A 12128-nucleotide genomic window follows, 5' to 3' on the forward strand; every position below is an offset into this window, starting at 1 on the left:
AATATGTAACCGATTACTCGCGGTTGGCTCGAGGTTAGTATTACAAGTGTTTTCGTAATTGTGATGTTGCTGTCTTCAATGATCTGTACCTGTGCCCGACACGGGATACTTCCTATTGGGATGCAGCTGACCATTAATCAGCAACGCCCCCCTAGTCTGTACCCCATATCTAGCGTGGTGCGTCTTCTCGAGGAATCCAGGATAGAATGGTCACTAGCCGGCGCAATCATCAGCTCGTGTAGAGTTGTCATGAGCGGTACAACCTTTGGCTTTTGTTGAATCATCAGTGGACTGCACAACCTTTGGCCCGTGTATCTGTAAAGAGTGTGTGTATGTATTGCCGCGACTAAGTAAAAGTTTATAGATCGGATAGGAGGGATACGAAACAGGGACACAACGAAGGAAACATCATTAAACGTTGACATCGGCGTTTCTGAGGAACAGGTATAGATGAAGCAGAAGATCAGGATCACGGCTACCTAAGATATCCCGGACGGGGATATCCGATTGTCTGCCTTTTGCTCTCAGTGCTCTAGAGAGCTGAGAGCGAGCAGCATGGAACCGGATACACGACCAGACAACATGCTTGATGTCGTGGTAGCCATCGCCACAATCACAAAGATTGTTTGCTGCGAGCCCAATGCGATAGAGATGCGCGTTTAGGTTGTAGTGATTGGACATAAGCCGAGATATCACGCGAATGAAATCACGACCGACATTCAATCCCTTAAACCAAGCTTTCGTCGAAACCTTAGGGATAATCGTGTGTAACCAACGACCGAACTCATCTTCACTCCACATGCGCTGCCAACTAACGAGTGTGTCCTGACGAGGAATGTGAAAAAGACGGGTGGGTAATGTCGGGGACATAACCGGAGTGACGTAGGACTATACAAAGGGGACAGCTTTTGTTAAATATATATTTTAAATATATTGTTTTATTTTCTTCTCCTACGTGAATACCTACCTATCTACCTGAAAAATGGATTAGTTTACTGTTTACTCTTTATGAATATGTTGATGGTTCTGAAAAGAACCTTTGGTGTTGTGTTTTTGTTATCACTCGATATTCCCATCTTGTTCGGTTAAACCTTCCTGTTTAGCTATTGCGTTTGCCACTCGCCACAGCTTTCACAGTTGGAAAATTTCTTCCCATCCAGCTTGTAACATGTTGTTCAGTAAATTACATTTAATGTGACGTGCCGGAGAAACACTTTGCCACTCACTGAAACTATTTGTTGCCTTGATGAGCGCCGAACCGAAGCTGCTCTGTTCTTGATGCGGGTTTTCTGATTGTCGTGAGCAGCTTTGCAAGCCAACTCGAGCACTCCGACGGCCGAAACTCTATAATCGATGTTAGGTATACTGGTGCTCCGGCACCAATCCGTTCGGCCTAGTTACCCTTGCGGAGCAATCAGTGAATGCGACCAACAGGGAACTGGAGACCTGCACGGCTCGAGTGAGACTTTGCCTTTCCCTTAACTTGTCCTCCTTTGTTACGTCCACGATGCCGATGCCGTACAACCACACGGGTTTACGGTTTGAAAGAAAATAAGATATTTTTTTGGGGTCCGCGTGTTTTATACTCTAGCGGTACACACTCACAGGATAGAGACAAATCGGCAGAGGATAGAGACTCAGCCAGAGGGGCGAGTCCAACAAGACGAACGAATGAGCGTTAAAAGGGAGCGATGGCAAAAAAATACATTCATTACGATTCGCTCGTTGGATTCACATGCAGGCTTAAAAGGGTCCTTTTCAGGATCACAAAATTATCTTCAATCTAAAGAGTTTATTGTTTTGTTATCACTCGATATCCCCATCTTGTTCGGCTAAACCTTGCTGTTTAGCGATTGCATTTGCCACTCGCCACAGCTTTCACAGTTGGAAAATTTCTTCCCATCCAGCTTTGTGACATGTTGTACAGTAAATTACATTCAATGCGACGTGCCGAAGCGCCACTCTGTGTCGCATTGGAGGCGATTTTAACCTGTAATTGAACATTTGCGATGACAGTGGTACAGTGTCGACTTTCAATGTGGGGCCATAATTTGGATCTCTATGTTTACAAAAATGTCCAACTAAATAAGTCGCATTACATGTCCGTCCAATTAGCTAAATGTCGAACTAATTGTAGATTACTGTACTTTCAATCTGGAAACAATTTAAGAATTGGTGAAAATTGAATAATCAGGAAAGTCCCCAACTATCAATAAGCTCAGAACAACTGCCAAATTCACATACTCATCAGATCCTGGCAAACAAATGATGAAAAAATCAATTTATGTTTTATTATTATTTTGGATAATGTTTTAGAAAGCATTGAACTGTATTTCCTAAACTCTTTTTGGAAGGTTTAATGGCCCTGAAAAGCGCCTTGTTTTATGGAATGGTTCCAATTTAGAAAACTTAGTACTCGTGGTTTTGAAAAAAACCATTTCGAACGCCCTCGATGCCGCCTTGTTCTGGATTTGCCACCAAAGCAGTTTGTATAAAGAACAAACTTTTTTCTTCTGCTACCTGATGCCGTTTTGCGATTGCGTTTGCCACTCGCCACTCGCTGCAACTGCCTGTTGTCTTGATGTCCACCGAACCGAATGTGTTCTGTTCCGAATGCGGGTTTTCTTATCGTCGCGAGCAGCTTTGCCAGCTAACTTGATCACTTCGGCGGCCGAAACTATATAACGCCGGCTAGGTGGACTGGTGCACTGGTACTAACGCGCTCGGCCTAGCTACCCTTGCGGGGAACTCCAGATCAACACGGTTCGAGCGGGATTTTGCCTTTCCCTTCACTTTCCTCCTTTACCATGTCCAGACATGGCTGCTTGGGTTGGTTTGTTGATGTGTTGTGATGCGAACCGATGTGGTGTACGGTTTGAATGAGAATGATCGTTACGGCAGCGGAGCGGGGATTTTTAAGCTGACTGGCTGGCTCGAGAATTACGCATGTGTGAGACTGCGACCAATGTTTCGTTCATTTTTTCTTTTTCCTTTCCAATCGTGCTTCATTCTATTTCGCTGCTGCTCTGGTTGCCCGTTTTGGTCGGTACGATTTGAGGAGCACAAAATGGACCAATCAAAAATGGGCACATAATGCATTTTGACAATGCTTGATATTTCACAATTATTCAATTATTTATCTCAAGAAAAATGAAATGTTATTCGTTATGATAGATGCGTAGATATATTTCCTATCAATTGATGCAAAAACCTTTGCGATCTATTGAGAAATGCTCGAGTTATAAGCGTTCCAAATCTTGCATTTTTTCCTACTTGTTCAGTGCCTAGATTTCCATTTCACCACCTATATTTTCCGGTTAGACGTAGTCCTACGTCAAAAATTCATTATAGGCAATTTGCCTTTCAAAAAGTGTACCTTCTGAAGCGCCCACCTTAGCTAGCGAGTCCGCTTTCTCATTCCCCGGAATCGAGCAATGAGAGGGAACCCATGCTAAGGTAATCTTGAATAATTTTTCGACCAAAACACTCAATAGATGTCTTATTCTTGTTAGGAAATAAGATGAGCGTTTATCAACTTTCATTGAGCGGATTGCCTCTATTGAGCTGAGACTGTCTGAAAAAATAAAATAGTGGTCGATGGGCAATGTTTCAATGATCCCCAGTGCGTAGTATATCGCACCCAGTTCAGCGACATACACGGAACAAGGATCTTTGAGTTTGAAAGAGGCACTGGAATTTTAATTGAAGATGCCGAAGCCAGTGGACCCGTTTATGCATGAACCGTCAGTAAAGAACATTTTATCAGATCTAACTTTCCCATATTCTGCCGAAAATATCTCCGGAATATAATCGGAGCGTAGATGATCTGGGATTCCATGGATCTTTTGTCGCATGGACAGATCAAAATTGACAGAGGAATTGCAAAAGTATGGGAAGCAAACTTGGTTGGAGATGCCCGGTGAAGGGTGCACTTCATGGGTAAGGTACTCATGGTATAAAGACATAAAACTTAACTGAGGAGTCAGTTGGAGTAGATTTTCGAAGTTATCAATCACCAATGGATTCATGATCTTGCAACGGATGAGAAATCTGTAGGATAATTCTGTGAACCGAAGAGTAAGCGGGGGTACTCCTGCCAAAACTTCGAGACTCATCGTATGTGTCGAATGCAAACACCCCATGGCTATACGCAAGCAACGATATTGTATTCTCTCCAGCTTGAGAATATGAATCCTGGCAGCTGATCGGAAGCAAATACTGCCATTACCCTTGTTCATGATCACATTTTTATATGTTTGTAGTTGTTCTTTTTTTTATTACTTCATATAGTAATGTGCTTCGTTTCATCATTGTCATTTTCATATATTCTCACTATATGAATTTTTGCAAAATTGCATCGATTATTTTGTCGTTTGGTTTTTCCATCAAGTTTATTAGTATAAGAGGATTGTAAATTAAAAAACAAATGTTCATTCTTTTCGTTTTGTTATTTTTTGAGACTGCAATAGCTAAACATTTTTTTGGTATTCTGGACCCTTCCTCGAGCGGTATGTACTATGTAGTAATGTTCAGTCTGGGAACAAAGACCGCAAGGTGGACTGTACTTTTCGGGATCCTCCAAGCTCGGAACCTGTCGAAGCTCTCGTCGGCTGTTGGTGTTCGGATCCGGGTTCGTGTTCGTGTTCGGGTTTGATCGGAAAGCCTTAAAAAAGGCTGATCTATAAACTCTTTTGTAATTTGAAATGTAGAGGAAAAGATGGCGAAAACTTTATAACTCTTTTATATATTTCTTTCTCCTTCTACACTTCTTCTATATGTGGTTCTGCTGCTGCTGCTGCTTATTTTCTGCTGCTGCTTGGGCTTTCCTCCTGATGTTGTCGTCGCGGTGGCCGGTAAAACACTGATGATTCTCGGGCAGCGCTCCTCGCTTTTATAGCGAGCGCGAATTGCGTTGTTGTTTTTTCTATGCTTCGTTGGTGGTTTCTGGGAAGCGTGGCAAATGATATTGATTTTTCTTCCGTGGGAACGGAACAAGTAACGCAAACTGAATTGAATGTAATGAATCTGCACTCTGAAATCCAAATTTATAGTAGAAAAATAGAAAAAATAGCAACTGAGCAAACCAGGCTCGTGCGAAATCTTAAACAATTTTCGATTGTTGAAACTTTGTTCATTATAATACGTTTATTTATATAATGTGCGTTTGATGAACATATTTTCATAATTAATAAAGCTTCCATTTTTGAATTAAATTTCAGTTCATCAGTATCTATCCTGTCGTTAAATTTATCAATAAAGGTGGCATACATCAACAAAAAATCTCTTCTCAACAAATCATAGTATTGAGGCTATAGAATCCTTTCCTATCATAGTACAAGTTTCTATTTGTAGTTGGGGGAATTATTTTGATGTGTGTACCATCCACACACATAATGATGCCTGGAATTTCTGACTTTTCGTAAAAAAATCGTTTTGCATTTCTAATTTCATTTTGCGTCATCGTAAAATTTATCCACTTTGGACAAATTTTCGTTTCGAGGACAATCAGCATCTCGTCAAGCACCTTCGAGAACGTTGACTGAGCTATTGCCACATCATGGTCCTTGCTAGTTCCATTTTGGTAGCCTCCTTCTGCAAAAAAACGTAGGCAGGCAGCAAGCTTATCCTCTACCGATAGCCCATGGTGTTTTTGGCAAGGAAACTTTTCTCGGATCTCCTGAAGAATGTACCGAAATGCTGCCTTGTTCAAGCGAAAGTTCTTTTTAAATCTGAAATTTTTCATATAAACCTCAAGCTATTTAAAAAATAAGTTCAACTTACTCTGTTTCTGATAAATTCATGATAGCATTTTTCTTTCTAATTTCACTTCTCCTTCTTCTTGACGATGAAGCGTTGGACTCCATCATAGCGCTATAACCCAGCATTATGGTATCCATCCTTCGACGTTTTAATGTGAACTGGAATAACAGAAGTTGAATAGAAACGTATGAACTGAAAAGTCTCATTCATTGATAAAGAAGAACAGAAGTTGAAACTTCAGTATTCCAGTGATTTCATTAAAGCTTATCTAAAAATTCAAGCAGCAGAAATTAATACAATGATTCAGCAAGTCTACATTCCGCAGCGCAGAGTGATTCACCAGTTATTTAACAATTTCAGCAATACGCTGATAATCCGGATGACGTGGAAAATATGATCAACAACCGTTTGATGATTCAAACGATCAATATTATGATCCGGATGGAATGATATAGCGTCATTACTTTTCATTCAAATTCATCACTTTTTCTTTTCAAATAGTATTTCGCGTGCCAACACTTCGGAAACAAAATAATGGTTGCGATTCCTCACTGACACATCAGGTTTTCAACAGCTATCATAGTTAAAAGTAACTACTGTGCGTTTCTGTGAGAACACCTCCAAAGTGGATTTGTCCAACTTCCTCAAGTGCCCATTCACTGTTGCTCTGTCCATTAACTAAGTGGAAAGGATACAAATGAACCATCCTCAAATCTGCGCTCACGTAAAATGTTGCGAACTGCAGACACCTCAGGATGCTGTCGAGCATCACAATAAGAAACACGAGTAGGAGGCGAATAAAGCAAACATTAAAGTTCGGTTGTCAATGGACAACGGAGGAGTGGAAGTTAAAATCCACGATTTGTCCGAAAATATTTTAAACGAAGAATCGCTACTTACCTTACTTGAGCTATACGGTGATGTTATATCCATCAAAGAGTTGGGCGTAAATTTCCATTCAAAGGAGTTGCAGACTCCGCAACGCAACACACCAACGAATTTAACGTTGCGTTTGGCCCGCTAAGAGAAAAGCGTACTCAGAACATCGATGTACACGATGAAATTGACGGAGTAAGCGCGAGAAAATTTAAAATACCTTCTTCTGTCCTTTAGTCTAATTCCACTATTGAGGAGATTTCCAAAAGTGACGAGTCGTGTGAGAATGCGCTGTTCTAAAAGGTGAAACGAGTGAAACAAGGCAGAGCGTCCGAAGCAACAACGGACGTCTTCTCCTCTGCATGAGTCTACCAGAGCCACTAACTCTGGAGGATGTTTAGTAAGAGCTACCTCTTCTCCATTTTTGACGTAGGACTACGTCTAACCGGAAGATATAGGGGGTGAAATGGAAATCTAGGCACTGAACAAGTAGGAAAAAATGCAAGATTTGGAACGCTTATAAACCGAGCATTTCTCATTAGATCGCAAAGGTTTTTGCATCAATTGATAGGAAATATATCTACGCATCTATCATAACGAATAACATTTCATTTTTCTTGAGATAAATAATTGAATAATTGTGAAATATCAAGCATTGTCAAAATGCACAATGTGTCCATTTTTGATTGGTCCATTTCGTGCTCCTCAAATCGTACCGACCAAAACGGGAAACCAGAGCAGCAGCGAAATAGAATGAAGCACGATTGGAAAGGAAAAAGAAAAAAAATGAACGGATCATTGGTCGCCGTCTCACACATGCGTAATTCTCGAGCCAGTCAGCTTAAAAATCCCCGCTCCGCTGCCGTAACGATCATTCTCATTCAAACCGTACACTACATCGGTTCGCATCACAACACATCAACAAACCAACCCAAGCAGCCATGTCTGGACATGGTAAAGGAGGAAAAGTGAAGGGAAAGGCAAAATCCCGCTCGAACCGTGTTGATCTGGAGTTCCCCGCAAGGGTAGCCAGGCCGAGCGCGTTAGTACCAGTGCACCAGTCCACCTAGCCGGCGTTATATAGTTTCGGCCGCCGAAGTGATCGAGTTAGCTGGTAAAGCTGCTCGCGACGATAAGAAAACCCGCATTCGGAACAGAACACATTCGGTTCTGTGGACATCAAGACAACAGGCAGTTGCAGCGAGTGGCGAGTGGCAACGCAATCGCAAAACGGCATCAGGTAGCAGAAGAAAAAAGTTTGTTCTTTATACACACTGCTTTGGTGGCAAATCCAGAACAAGGCGGCATCGAGGGCGTTCGAAATGGTTTTTTTTTTCAAAACCACGAGTACTAAGTTTTCTAAATTGGAACCATTCCATAAAACAAGGCGCTTTTCAGGGCCATTAAACCTTCCAAAAAAGAGTTTAGGAAATACAGTTCAATACTTTCTAAAACAATATCCAAAATAATAATAAAACACAAATTGATTTTTTCATAATTTGTTTGCCAGGATATGATGAGTATGTGAATTTGGCAGTTGTTCTGAGCTTATTGATTTTCACCAATTCTTAAATTGCTTCTAGATTGAAAGTACAGTAATTTACACTTATCTCGACATTTAGCTAATTGGACGGACCTGTAATGCGACATATTTAGTCGGACATTTTTGTAAACATAGAGTTCGGGGTCCAAATTATGACCCCACATTGAAGGTCGACACTGTACCACTGTCATCGCAAATGTTCAATTACAGGTTAAAATTACCTCCAATCCGATACTGAGTGGTGGTAATGCGACGTGCCATTGAATGTAATTTACTGTAAAATATGTCACAAGCTGGATGGGAAGAAATTTTCCAACTGTGAAAGCTGTGGCGAGTGGCAAATGCAATCGCTAAACAGCAAGGTTTAGCCGAACAAGATGGGGATATCGAGTGATAACAAAACAATAAACTCTTTAGATTGAAGATAATTTTGTGATCCTGAAAAGGACCCTTTTTAGCCTGCATGTGAATCCAACGAGCGAACAAATCGTAATGAATGTATTTTTTTGCCATCGCTCCCTTTTAACGCTCATTCGTTCGTCTCGTTGGACTCGCCCCTCTGGCTGAGTCTGCCGATTTGTCTCTATCCTGTGAGTGTGTACCGCTAGAGTATAAAACACACGGACCCCAAAAAAATATCTTATTTTCTTTCAAACCGTAAACCCGTGTGGTTGTACGGCATCGGCATCGTGGACGTAACAAAGGAGGACAAGTTAAGGGAAAGGCAAAGTCTCACTCGAACCGTGCAGGTTTCCAGTTCCTTGTTGGTCGCATTCACTGATTGCTCCGCAAGGGTAAATAGGCCGAACGGATTGGCGCCGGAGCACCAGTATACCTAACAGCGATTATAGAGTTTCGGCCGTCGGAGTGCTCGAGTTGGCTTGCATAACTGCTCACGACAATCAGAAAACCCGCATCAAGAACAGAGCAGCTTCGGTTCGGCGCTCATCAAGGCAACAATTAGTTTCAGTGAGTGGCAAAGTGTTTCTCCGGCACGTCGCATTAAATGTAATTTACTGAACAACATGTCACAAGATGGGAAGAAATTTTCCAACTGGGAAAGCTGTGGCGAGTGGCAAACGCAATAGCTAAACAGGAAGGTTTAACCGAACAAGATGGGAATATCGAGTGATAACAAAAACACCACACCAAAGGTTCTTTTCAGAATCATCAACATATAGAGAAAACAGTAAACTAATCCATTTTTCAGGTAGATAGGTAGGTTTTCACGTAGGAGAAGAAAATAAAACAATATATTTAAAATACATATTTAACAAAAGCTGTCTCCTTTGTATAGTCCTACGTCACTCCGGTTATGTCCCCGACATTACCCACCCGTCTTTTTTGTTTTGATTTGAGATTCGTTCAGGAACAAGTGAATCATTAGGTTTTCTTTGCAAAGTAACGCCGCGTGTGATATTTTCCCGTTCACAGGTTGATACATAGAGCGTTCCCCCGAGGTAAGTTTGCTGCTCCGTATGCTTTTTCAGACTCCCATAAAACATTGGGGTTTTTGCATGATCTGAAAAAATCAAGCAGAGAAGCAGCTGTAGGATTTAGCTTGAGACGATCGGGAAAATATTCAACGGTCTTTGCAGCGCTTTTCAAAACAAGTATACAGTGCTGGAACTGCTGCTACATTCGGCGTACTATCTAGGCGGCTAGAGAACTTCTGATGTATCGGCTAACTAGAAGTGCTTTGCATTTGTACTTCGGCAGATGCAAATTGAGACATTGTTAGTTGCTAGTTGCTTTATCGGGTAACGATTCCAGATAGTTCGGTCTATTTGAGGAGTGATACGGGCAATTGCAGAGTTCGGAATACTGAAGACATATGCTAGGAATCACAAGTGTGAGGTGATGAAAATGCTCAACAAAATAATTTTTTCATGTAGTGTCAGGACTTAACTTAAAAATCGACATCAGCTGCGATGTCTTATTGAATTATCTCAATTGAAGTCGATGGTTTGTTTCAAAGAATTGAAATACATGATGAGTCCAACGAGACGAACGAATGAGCGTTAAAAGGGAGCGATGGCAAAAAAATACATTCATTACGATTTGTTCGCTCGTTGGATTCACATGCAGGCTAAAAAGGGTCCTTTTCAGGATCACAAAATTATCTTCAATCTAAAGAGTTTATTGTTTTGTTATCACTCGATATCCCCATCTTGTTCGGCTAAACCTTGCTGTTTAGCGATTGCATTTGCCACTCGCCACAGCTTTCACAGTTGGAAAATTTCTTCCCATCCAGCTTGTGACATATTTTACAGTAAATTACATTCAATGGCACGTCGCATTACCACCACTCAGTATCGGATTGGAGGTAATTTTAACCTGTAATTGAACATTTGCGATGACAGTGGTACAGTGTCGACCTTCAATGTGGGGTCATAATTTGGACCCCGAACTCTATGTTTACAAAAATGTCCGACTAAATATGTCGCATTACAGGTCCGTCCAATTAGCTAAATGTCGAGATAAGTGTAAATTACTGTACTTTCAATCTAGAAGCAATTTAAGAATTGGTGAAAATCAATAAGCTCAGAACAACTGCCAAATTCACATACTCATCATATCCTGGCAAACAAATTATGAAAAAATCAATTTGTGTTTTATTATTATTTTGGATATTGTTTTAGAAAGCATTGAACTGTATTTCCTAAACTCTTTTTTGGAAGGTTTAATGGCCCTGAAAAGCGCCTTGTTTTATGGAATGGTTCCAATTTAGAAAACTTAGTACTCGTGGTTTTGAAAAAAAAAAACCATTTCGAACGCCCTCGATGCCGCCTTGTTCTGGATTTGCCACCAAAGCAGTGTGTATAAAGAACAAACTTTTTTCTTCTGCTACCTGATGCCGTTTTGCGATTGCGTTTGCCACTCGCCACTCGCTGCAACTGCCTGTTATCTTGATGTCCACAGAACCGAATGTGTTCTGTTCCGAATGCGGGTTTTCTTATCGTCGCGAGCAGCTTTACCAGCTAACTCGATCACTTCGGCGGCCGAAACTATATAACGCCGGCTAGGTGGACTGGTGCACTGGTACCAACGCGCTCGGCCTGGCTACCCTTGCGGGGAACTCCAGATCAACACGGTTCGAGCGGGATTTTGCCTTTCCCTTCACTTTTCCTCCTTTACCATGTCCAGACATGGCTGCTTGGGTTGGTTTGTTGATGTGTTGTGATGCGAACCGATGTGGTGTACGGTTTGAATGAGAATGATCGTTACGGCAGCGGAGCGGGGATTTTTAAGCTGACAATGCTTGATATTTCACAATTATTCAATTATTTATCTCAAGAAAAATGAAATGTTATTCGTTATGATAGATGCGTAGATATATTTCCTATTAATTGATGCAAAAACCTTTGCGTCTAATGAGAAATGCTCGATTTATAAGCGTTCCAAATCTTGCATTTTTTCCTACTTGTTCAGTGCCTAGATTTCCATTTCACCCCCTATATCTTCCGGTTAGACGTAGTCCTACGTCAACAAGTGTAAAAATAAAAAACATCTGTAATCGATAAAACAGGTCACCCAAAGAAATCTAGTACACAGAAATACGGCCGTAAATGAGGATAGCTTTTTCTTTGACGACGTATCGTATCCGACGAATCAATATACGGATACGGCCGTAAATGAGAATAAGGGTGAATATCTTTTCCACGTTGCCAGTTGATGAAATGGAAGCGGACACAGTTAGCGGGGGCACACCGCTACCATCATTTGTTGAATTTATTCAATCGGTTTCTGTAGCATAATATTGTTCCAGATGATTGGAGACAAGTACGAGTTATAGCTATTCAAAAACCCGAAAAGCCCGCGTCCGACTTCAATTCGTACCGCCCAATAGCAATGCTGTCTTGTATACGAAAATTGTTGGAGAAAATGATCTTTTTTCACCTTGATCGATGGGTTGAAACGAATGGACTACTCTCAGATACAAAATATG

This window comes from Toxorhynchites rutilus, chromosome 2 (assembly GCF_029784135.1).
Source record: "Toxorhynchites rutilus septentrionalis strain SRP chromosome 2, ASM2978413v1, whole genome shotgun sequence".
NCBI classification, from domain to species: Eukaryota; Metazoa; Arthropoda; class Insecta; order Diptera; family Culicidae; genus Toxorhynchites; species Toxorhynchites rutilus.